Below are 11,822 nucleotides of genomic sequence, written 5' to 3'. Positions count from 1 at the left end.
CGCAAGTGTAATGGCACTAAGCCCGCGAGATTTAAATAAATGGCACAAAACGAAAATTAAATTATACACCTATATAAACAATTCATCTAAATATCGTCATCTCACATACAAGTCCAGAATGTATGTATTGAGTCTATACGGAATGGATACACAACACAGCAGTTACATGTGTGTGTGTGTGTGTATATATATATATATATATATATATATATATATATATAATCAATTGTATGTATAGTTTAATAGTAAATGTTATATATTTTGCATTGTACTAACATATCTATTTTACGTATCTTTAATGAAGATACAACGATTACATAGAGAATCATGGTAAATTGATTGCTATATTATCTCAATATTAGTCTTGCACGAGTCATTTTTGTTTTCAAGTCACCGCCCGCTCCAAAAAAGAACATTAATTTTTATACCTGTTAAAAAAATGTTCTTATCCTCCGGAGTAATACACTTCCTTCTAGTCGCCGCCCGCACTGATTCTGTAAAAATGTTGCATCAGCCGTGAGTAAGAAATGCGCATGTGCATTAGACCGCTCCCCGTGAGACAAAGGTCACATGTAAAGTAAAAGACAGATGTGTCAGGGTTGTTGCGTTGATTTGTTGTGCATCATGTAATTATTAGTGTTACATTACCAACAACTATTGATGAGTGAGATCACATCATTACTAAGGTTGTGTACAAATTTAGTTATTACTTTATTCACCAGCACCTCTGCTGCTTCGCTGGCTAAGCACTCTCACATTTCCAGCACTTGGCAGGCAGAAGTCAAGTACTGAGAAACTTACACTCAGCCGCATGCTCTGACTTCCATATTTGGGAACTACTATTCCCTCAATGCTACTACTATACTGCAGTATGCAGTGAGGTTTTGGTATGAGGGGGAACGATTATATATATATATACTTGTCCTGTACTTAAAGGGGCAGTCTAGTCAAAATTAAACTTTCATGATTCAGATAGGGCATGCAATTTTAAACAACTTTCCAATTTACTTCTATCATCTAATTTGCTCAATTCTTTAGATATCCTTTGTTGAAGAAATAGCAATGCACATGTGTGAGCCAATCACACAAGGCCTCTGGGTGCAGCAACCAATCAGCAGCTACTGAGCATATCTAGATATGCTTTTCAGCAAGTGATATCAAGAGAATGAAGCAAATTAGATAATAGAAGTAAATTAGAAAGTTATTTAAAATGACATGCTCTTTCTAAATCACGAAAGAAAAAAATTTGGCTTTCATGTCCCTTTAAGTCCTGTGCCAAAGTTGTCTCAGTTATTTACAGAGAGACATCATGTATTTATCAATTGTATCACATAACCACGCAAAATATGCACAATACGAATATGCAGTACTATTTTATTAGCTAACCATTTAATTTATGTACATTTTCATCATAGAAGTACATCTCTAAAATAAGGTCACACACACAGCACTAATGCAACATTGGATGTGCACCAACCACAAGCTGCTTATATTTATGGCAGCATACTGTAGGGCTCTTTTTAGGCAGGGGTGGCTGACACCTTCTTTCACAGAGCTCTGGAGAGATTCCAAGAAACTGACACAGACACAAGATGGATTCTTGGCAAATCTGAAATCTTTATAACAAAGCAATTGGTTTTATAGTTTCTACAATTTTTGCAGAAGTTACTCATGATTCTGCCATATATGGTTGTATCACATCCGGATATATCATGTGAGTTTATCAGTAAACATAATATTCTTGTCAGCAGTAAATAATATTCTTCTCATTAGTAATACATTTTCATCAGCACCTGACATATTGCCAGTAATTTGTGGTTGTTAGCAAAACAGCTTATTTAAAGGGACACTGAACCCAATTTTTTTCTTTTGTAATTCAGAAAGAGCATGCAATTTTAAGCAACTTTCTAATTTACTCCTATTATCAATTTTTCTTCTTTCTCTTGCTATCATTATTTGAAAAAGAAGGCATCTAAGCTTTTTTTTTGTTTCAGTACTCTGGACAGCACTTTTTTTATTGGTGGATGAATTTATCCACCAATCAGCAAGGACAACCCAAGTTGTTCACCAAAAATGGGCCGGCATCTAAACTTACATTCTTGCATTTCAAATAAAGATACCAAGAGAATGAAGAAAATTTGATAATAGGAGTAAATTAGAAAGTTGCATAAAATGTCATGCTCAATCTGAATCACAAAAGAAAACTTTTGGGTACAGTGTCCCTTTAAGCAATAAACATGAGAAGCAAGCACAAAATTACAGTTATAGTGAAAATAAAACAATATGGAGTTTGCAGAAATATGAACCATATAACAGCATACAGTAATATAGCATAGACATAAGGCACAGTATAGGGCCTAAAGAATATGCAGCCCTACATTGCCCTCTTTGATCACAACATGATACATTAAGCTTTATATTTGAGTGGATTTTCATATGTTGCATTGGGGATTTCATATGTTTCATATGAAGAAGGTATGCCTTGTAACATATTTTCATATTCATGTTCAGTATGCCTCTTAATAGTGGCCTTAATTCTCCTGGAAAGGGTACATGTGAGGTAAAGATTCCATAGTGTTAACAGTATTAATATCAATGCAATGATGATGAGTGGGTAAAATGACATTTGTAATATTTGTTTACCCGTTGTAGACCAGCCAGTCAGCGAATCATACCAATGATGTGTAAGATCATTTTGTATTTTTGAAGAAACAGATAACAACTTGTCCTTAACAAAATGTGTTTGTATCTCCCCATGAGAAATAGCTTTTTCATGTTGTTGTAATGTATTAAAGGGACATAATACTCATATGCTAAATCACTTGAAACTGATGCAGTATAACTGTAAAAAGCTGACAAGAAAATATCTCCTGAACATCTCTATGTAAAAAAGGAAGATATTTTACCTCACAATCTCCTCAGCTCAGCAGAGTGAGTTCTGTGTAAAAAGTTATACTCAACTGCTCCCAGCTGCAGGTAAAAAAATTTTAAAAAATGAAGAAATGAACAGCAGCCAATCAGCATCAGCAGTGCTGAGGTCATGAACTTTTACTGTGATCTCATGAGATTTTACCTGACTCTCATGAGATTTCATAGTAAGCTTCCTTTACCTGATTGGTGAAATAATATGAGAGTGCACGATGCTCATCCCTTCAGATGTCCCAGGACAGACACACTAAAATGCTGCTTAGAAATCCTTTACAATGGGAGGTGGCTACTGAGGAACTTTTGAGGTAAAATATCTTTCTTTTTTACATAGAGATGTTCAGGAGATATTTTCTAGTCAGCTTTTTACAGCTATGCTGCATCACTTTCAAGTGTTTAAACATTTGGGTATTATGGCCCTTTAAATAATTCTTTTTATGTCCCAGCATTAAATGTAGAATGGTAGTGGAGGGTAATTGGTATGAAGAAATAGGTAGGTCATGTGGTATGAAGAATGTATGTTTGTAAACATTCAGTACAGGGTGTAATAAATAGCTATTACCTTTCCAAGTAAAAAAACTAATATTAAACACGCAGCCAGAGAATGGTAGCTGACTGTCAACCATAGGAATGTTAACTGGCAAACTAGTAGACATGCATACAGTTTGAGGTGCTATTTCTATCATGAGTGAGAAATTTCCAGGATATACCTGCCATGTGCATGAATAAATCTCAGATGCTAACAAACAGGGTTCAAAAATTGGAGAGGCATGGCGACATGCCAATCCACGATCTGTTTGATCACAGTGTTCCAGTGAAGATGTGGTGTTGTCGTCCATGATATGTGGGTTTCCACCATGTCCAATTAGAATGCAACAAATTAAAAACTGGGTGTGGTAATGTGAAAAATGTGCAAGCTATTTTCACAACATCAGCTGTATAGGCAGTGATTGATACTAGGCAAGAGTGTTTGGAAATATTACCATTATGTTCCCATTCTACGCACTTAACACTAGTAGTATCAATATGTATCCATACATTTTCATTGTTGTTTCCTATTGCTAATAAGTTGCGTAATTTATCAGTTTTAGGAATCGTCAAGATGTTTTCTAAATCCAAACGTTGTTGATTCATATATACATACCGTAAACCACAGAGACTCCAACTACCACTATCTGATACTAGGTTTTCGACAGCCATAGTAAGGTTATTCAAATATCTATACATACTTGTTTCAAGCTCTAGGCCTTTCCTTTGTGCCTCATATATTGTAGGTGCCCATTGTCCCACCAAGTGAAGTGAGGATCCAATATCTTCTACACTTGACAATTTGTTATTGATTACTTCATTATCTATACCATTAAGGACACCCAATGTTACACCAGTGCCCCCCAACAAAGTATCATACCACTCACGGCGCCTGCGTGAGCGGCGGCATAAAGAGACATCTGGTGTAGAAATATTAAGGGATATGTGTACCATTTTTGAAAATGTGGTAGTATTTACACAAGTGTGAGTTAAAGGAATAGTGGTAAAGTTATGGGTACTGATGGGAACAAAAGGGAGACAATAAGCCATAGTCCAAAAATATGCATATGGGTAATCCTCTCTTGGCCTATTACTAGGCCTTATGTATGTAAATATGATATAAGTACCTGTATTCCATTCTATATCTGTATAGTTGGGGGCCTGGTTTATCTGAATTGTGTATGGTAGGAAGTAATTATTAGAGCGGCGTATATTTTCAATGTTATCTTGCGTGTTCTGACTGTCCCTCAAATCCTCTAAACTTTTTAATGCCACAGGGAGTCTAGAGGGGGTGAGTGACAAATGATAAGTGGGTCTGGGGCCTGGGGGATAGGCAGTAACTCGAGTATTACATTTCTTTGAATCTTTATTAGGTAAAAACAGGAATTGACCTAAAGGTCTGTCATAGCAGATGGGCTTAATAATGGAAGTAATACTTAGAGTCCTACATGATTTCCAATTAGTACAATTAGCCTTTTAAGCAGCCTCCCTTTCAGCTGACATAAAATATGTATAATTGAAATGGGTACCTGTATGCCAATCATGTGAACTGCAGCAGTCACCAGGAATAAAGGGTGTCCTATGAGCATATAATGGTTTTGTATGTACATTACAGAAATGTACAAAAACATTAAGATCAGTTGTGTAACCACGTATGTCCATTGTACTTACGAATACAAGATATGTATTCTGAGGCCATGCTATCACTGTAGTCTGATTTTCTCCCTCTTGTATAGTTGTTATATTAGATGACAGTTTATTATGTTTAAGGAAAAAACAAAAAGATCGTATTATCTTATGTTCTGTTGTATCGTCTGAATTTGGATTCTTTATTCTAACTACAAAGTCATTTGTCATACCCATGAACCGGAGAGGAAGATGTGATAAAAGATAACTTGTATAATTAGTAAAGGAAGTAACCTGCATGCTACAGTGTTGTGTGTCTTGGTACGGGGTTAATGTTAATACATTTGAAGTGACATTGTGACATAGATCTTTTGATGGAGATTTCAAAATAAACACATCACATCTTTGCTTTGTATTACACCTTTTGGAGTCTATACCTTCTAAATCTATGCTATAATTATGTGAAGTATACCCTTTCCAAGCATACAAATCATAACAATCTACAAGTGTACCTGGAGTCCTATGCAATGGTGCAGATCTTTCGTGTCTCCCCAGGGAAGTATAGGTTTTAGCAGATACAGTTTTTAATGAAGCATATAAGGTGGATGAAGTATTAGAACCATTATAAAACCTTGTATGTGTGGTAGTGTAACTAATGTTTCTTTTACCAAGCAAAAAAGCACATTGTGCATCAAAAGATCCTGTAGCCTCAGGGTATCCATAACAAGAGAATATTATGACTGGTATGTAGGCAAACAGGAGAACGCCCAACAATATCACAAACGTTTTACATGGGTGGTCCATCATTACAATGGGGGCCATTTTTAAGGATTAGTAGATTTTGGTAAATTCAAAGACAGTATTACTGTCGGAACAGTTTGCAACCTCAGATAATGATATTGCCAAGGCTAAGGGGCAGTGTGTTAAGTGATGTGCTATGTCTTCTTCTACAAGTGCATGTAAGTGTTTCAGGGATGCTAATTTATTATACAACTCCTTAATCTGTCGCTCTAAGCGCTGCTGTTTTCCCCAGGCCTGTTTAAATGCTGCTCTCCTTTTTGCTCTGTGTCTTTTAGATGCTAGTCTACTACACTCCCTAGTCTGACGTTGCCTAACTTCCTCCTCTTTGGCAATAGTAGCAAGGAACTCAGCACAACGTCTACAATGTCTGTGAGGAGTGGAAGGCGATTCCTGATATCCCCTTAACCCAAAACCAGTTTCTGCTGACCCTGTTTCTGCCCACTGTGGTACTTCTGAAGGAGAAAATACTTGTACGGAGGAAAGAAAAGGGTAACAATGTCAGCCTCAGTGGGTGTAGATGTATGTAGAAAAGATGGGCCTGGCTGGGGATCGTCTTGTATTTGAAGGGGGGGGGGGGGGTTCCTTTCCTATTAGAGGAGGAGGAGTGTATGTAGGCGCACTTAGAAGGATGTGACGCATTAGATGTAAGAACGCCCTGATATTCCTACAGAGAAGTGTATATGTTAGCGTAACTGCGTTAACCCTTTTCTCCCTGTCTGTTCTTTATGTAATTTAGGAGGATCTAGAGATCAATATAACTCCGGGACTTGGGAGTAGGAGGATTTTCAGATACTCCAGGGGTAACCTGAACTACTAGGTGTGGATAACAAGCTGAACACTGGGCTAAAGGACAAATCCAAAAATGTTCCTTGAGTGTATTCTGAATAGTTCTAGTAAATTTTGTGAGTTCCTCCAATTCCTTTACTAGTGAGTCCCTTTGGGTTTTTAAAACTAAACAAGTGTGGTGGAGTTGTTCAGTCTTTTCCTGTAGTCTACTACGATATTGTCTTTGATATTGTGTTTTGCGTTGGCTGCGTATCTTACGTCTAAACTCCTCCTCAACAGGATTTGTGACAATCCATTCTCTTACCTTCTCTTTTTAATAACAAGGAAGTTAGAGCAGTTGCAGTATTAAGTTCTACAGTCTCTAGTAATTTTTCGTGAAAGTAAGTAGTAGAGGGTTCAGAGGTCATTGGGTAGAGAAGGTGGGCTGGTAGCTGTTTGGACGGTATTGCTGTCAATATGGCCGGTAGATGCGGGAGTACTGGAAGTAGTAGGTGGTGGAAGGGGGAGGGGCAACCTGCCGGGATAGGTCGAGAGCAGTAAGTTGTGGACACTGAACTAGGGGACAAATAAAAGAGTGCTCGTGCAAATTTTGTATAAGTACTCTATTAAAGGTCTGCATCTGCCCCAACTCCTGTAGCAGACAGTCCCTTTGTTCCTTTAAAATGCAACTATTATAGTGGACCTGGTTAAAAAGTTCCCTTATTCTAGCACAACCCTCGTGACCACCAGGATTATCTCCCTTTACACTCAACTTACGTCTAACCTCCTCTGTGGTAGTGCTTGATAACCTCTTTGTTCCCTTTTCCCTACTTTTTAGGCACTTTGTAACTGTAGCTGCAGTAGTGGCTAATATAGGTTGTGTTGGAGCCTCTAGGGGAGGGACGTTAGTAGAATCTGTCGAACCAGGTTCGCTAGGTAAGGTAGTCGAGGAGGAATCTGGGTTCATTGAAAGAAATATGCAGTGTTGTAATGCTTTCTTCCAATGAATAAGACTCATTAAGTGACTTAGAATCCTTATAGGAATGTGTCTGTGTGATGTATTTTGTGTCTCCCCCCCCCCCCGTTACTTTACTGATTAACAACCTTTAATCACCCAACATTGATACCAATATAATATCACAAAAATCACAGATACTATAAATGCTTATAGGAGTGCTGAGTAAAGGGTGCTGAAATACTGTCCACACTGTTGATGGTAGCTAAGTTGGTGTCCAGGATATTATCAATGTCCTCTATTACTCGTAATGTGCATACCACCGTTGAAAGATCTGGTAATGTGGTGGGTGGAAGAGGATGCTGAATGCGGGGATCTGGAATACTGTCCACAGCGTCCGCTATCTGTATCTTTATGAGGCGTGCCCAGTCCTTGGCATACTCTTCTTCTGTGTCTTTATGATGGGTGACCGATACTTTTTCACCCGCTTCTCCCCTCTTAGGACAGAGTTTGACACGCGAAGCGTGTATCCAGATATCCCTGTCGTCAGTCAGTACCGCAGTTCTTGTTACAGCTATCACGGTCACGGGCTTGCTGAACGGGAAACCTCCTTTCTTAGATCTATTCAGCTGTCGAATGCAGACCAGATCTCCAGGCGTGAAAGGATGCATTGGTTCCTGGGCAGGGAGCGGTAAACGAGAGGACACTTCACCATAGATGCCATTCAACTTATCAATTAATTGCTTTACATATTGTTCATTAATACACTCTAAATCACCATTTTTTTTTATTTATTTTTTTCCAAACAGCTTTATTGTAATAATAAAATAGGTATACAGGTTAGTGGAGACGCAGCTCCGGTAATACATAATAATACAATGGCTGTGAGTTTTATAATTAACAGTAACAGAGGCCTATGGCCCTTAGATATTGGATAGCAGTTGCCTTTTTTAAGTTCAAGCTTGATTTAATGTTCAATGGTGGAGGCATACTGGTGTGGAAGGTGTATTTATCCTCTCATGAGGAGGTGCTGTTTAACAATCGGTAGTAAAAGTAAAGCATGTAAAACAGAGGAGGAAAGAAAAAATAAAAAACAAAAACAGAAACAATTATAAAAACAGCCGGTCCCGGTCCGCCCCCGCCCCTATAACAGATAGTTGTGCTGTCAGTTCTAACTCCCATGTCTGTATCTGGTTTTATCTAGGTTGTTCGTGTTACTCAGTATTTTCAGTTGTGTGTTGGAGGTAGTTGAGCCATAGTTGTGAGAACTCGGCATATGTGTCCATTGTGCCATGTTTAAGATAGTAGTATTCTTCTAAATCTATGATCTCGGAAACCTTCTGAACCCACATCTCTAACGATGGTGCTTCTCTGTGTTTCCAGTTTTTGGCTATTAGGAATCTGATTCCATTGACCATAATGTTGAACAGCCGAATGTATGGCTTGTATTTAATTGTGGGGGGTGGTTTATGTAGTAACCACACTAAGGGGTCTAGTGGGAAAGAGATTTCTAATATAGCTTCTATCTCGGCAATGACCTCCCTCCAAAAGTTTTGGATGGTGTTGCACCACCACCACATGTGTGCAGTATCGCTATTCACATGGCCGCATCGCCAACATTTGTTGCTTTGTGTATGGAATAGACGATGTAATTTTCTCGGGGTGAGGTACCATCTATGTAGTAATTTGAGGTTGATTTCTAGTATAGATGATGAGACGGGGGATCTCAGTGCATTGTAGAACATCTGTGCGCTGGTTTGGGGCAGGATTATAACTCCTAGTTCTCGTTCCCAGCTCTCTAAGTACGGGGGTATGTGCCCTAGAGGGGGGGGTGTTAGGATCTTGTAAATGGTTGAGAGTGTGTGTCTCAAAGGTGGGGTTTGGGTGCAAAGTGTTTCGAACGTGGTTAGTGGTCTAATCATATTATTATGTCCCTTGTGTGTGGATATGTAGTGGACTGCCTGTCGGTATGTGAACCAGTTTTGAAAGCATGCATAGCCTTTCGAGATCAGATCTGGTGAGAGAATAGTTTCGTTATTGGTCATTGCATTAATCGTGAAGTCCCTGTTTGGAGCGTCCGTGGTGTCTCGGGTGTAGGGGCGTACTGTGAATTCACCATTTTCTATCATGGAAGTCAATGGGGATGGAATGGATGAGATATAGTGTGTGGTATTTATAGTATGTTCCCATATCTGAAATGTCTCTTGGATCATCGGGTTGTCTGTTCTATTTCTCTTGAGTATGTTTGGATCACCCCAACACATCCTCCCCAGGTGTGTCTTATTCATTATTAGGTGTTCTAGGGGGACCCACCTTTTGTGATCAAAATGTATATTCCAGTCTACCAACCTCTGGAGGAAGATAGCCTGACGGTATGCGGAGATGTTCGGGACTCCCAAGCCCCCTTGAATTTTAGGTAGTTGCATTATTGATTTGTTTATTCTGGGTGGTTTTCTGCGCCATATGAAGTCGCTAAATGCTTTTTGTAGGGAAGGTAAGTAGGATCGGGGCAGAGGAATCGGGAGGGTCTGAAGGAGGTATAGTATCCTGGGGAACACGTTCATCTTAATGACTTCTATGCGCCCTAACCAGGATAACATTTTGGAGCCCCATGACGAAAGGTCTCTTATTATAGTGTGTTTGATGGGTATATAGTTCTGTTGGTAGATATCATCTAGGGAGGGCGTTAGATAAATTCCCAAGTATTTCAAAGAACGGGGACACCAGGTAAATGGGGTTACTCTTTGGGTGGGAATTAATAAAGTGTCTGGTAAGTTTATGTTTAATATTTCGGATTTTTTCATGTTGACTACGAAGTTTGACAGGAGTTGGAATTTAGAGAATTCGGCTAGAAGTTGAGGGATTGAAGTGGCCGGGTTGGTAAGGGTGAAAAGCATGTCGTCAGCAAACAGGGAGACTGTATAAGCACGTCCTTCTATATCAATTCCAGTTATCTGGTGATTCTTCCTAATTTTTTCCGCCAGGGCTTCAATGACACATGCGAAAAGGAGTGGGGACAGGGGACAGCCTTGGCGGGTTCCATTGGATATGGGAAATGGGGAGGATAGAGTGCCATTGACTAGGATTCTTGCGGTTGGGTGGGAGTATAAGGAAAAAATTCTGGTAAGCATCTTCGTTCCCAGACCCATTTGGGTCAATGTCGCTCGCATAAAGTCCCAGGCAACACGGTCAAAGGCCTTTTCTGCGTCCGTGGATAACAGGACCGCAGGTATATTTTGGGATTTAACATAGTGAATTAGGTTTAAGGCCCTGACCGTGTTGTCCTTTGCCTCCCGACCGGGCACAAAGCCAACCTGGTCGAGATGGACCAGGTCGGGAAGAATCTTGTTCATTCTCAACGCCAAAATCCTGGCGTAGAGCTTGACATCAGTATTTAGCAGTGAGATAGGGCGGTAACTATTGGGGAGGTCCTGTGGTTTGTTGGGTTTAGGGATTAATATGATGTGGGCTTCTAATGCCCTGGAGGGGAAGGATTTACTTTCATCTATTGATTGGAAGTAATTTAGCATATATGGGTTAAGGATGTCTTGGAACGTTGTATAATATTTATGGCTGAAACCATCTGGACCCGGGGCCTTGCCAGTTGGCAGATTCTTTAGGGCTAATTTTAGTTCGGAAAGGGTGATTGGGCTCTCTAATTGCTCTTGTTGGGAGTCAGTCAGATGTGGCAATTGAAGTTCCCTAAGGTATTCCTCTATTTGTCGGGTTCTCGTCTCCTCCTGGTCTGTGTCGTGGTTGTGTGGCTTTTGAATGTTGTAAAGTTTACGAAAGAAAGTTTGGAAAGTTAGCAGGATTTGCTTAGTTGATTTCTGTGAGTGGCCTGAGTCATCTTTAACTTGCATAATGTATTTCTTGTGTGCCTTTTGCTTTAAATACCTGGCTAGTAGTCTGCCAGATCTATTTCTGCCTTCGTTATGTCTACGTTGGGCATACAACGATTGTCTTTTATGAGATTTATTTAGGTGCGTGGCCAATGTCTGCTTTTCTTGTGTTAGGTCAGAAAGTATTTTTTTATCTGTGGGTGTAGTTTTATGCAACTGTTCTAGACGCTCTATGTTTGAAATGAGAGAGGAAGTTAATTCTCTTTTAGCTTTGTTGATCTGCGCTTTAATGGCTATTAGTTCCCCTCTGATAACGCTTTTATGTGCCTCCCATAGCGTGTGGGGGGTGACCTCCAAGTTATCGTTATGTTCAAAGTAGT

Source organism: Bombina bombina, chromosome 3 (assembly GCF_027579735.1).
Source record: "Bombina bombina isolate aBomBom1 chromosome 3, aBomBom1.pri, whole genome shotgun sequence".
Lineage (NCBI taxonomy): Eukaryota > Metazoa > Chordata > Amphibia > Anura > Bombinatoridae > Bombina > Bombina bombina.
This window is presented reverse-complemented; position numbering follows the sequence as displayed.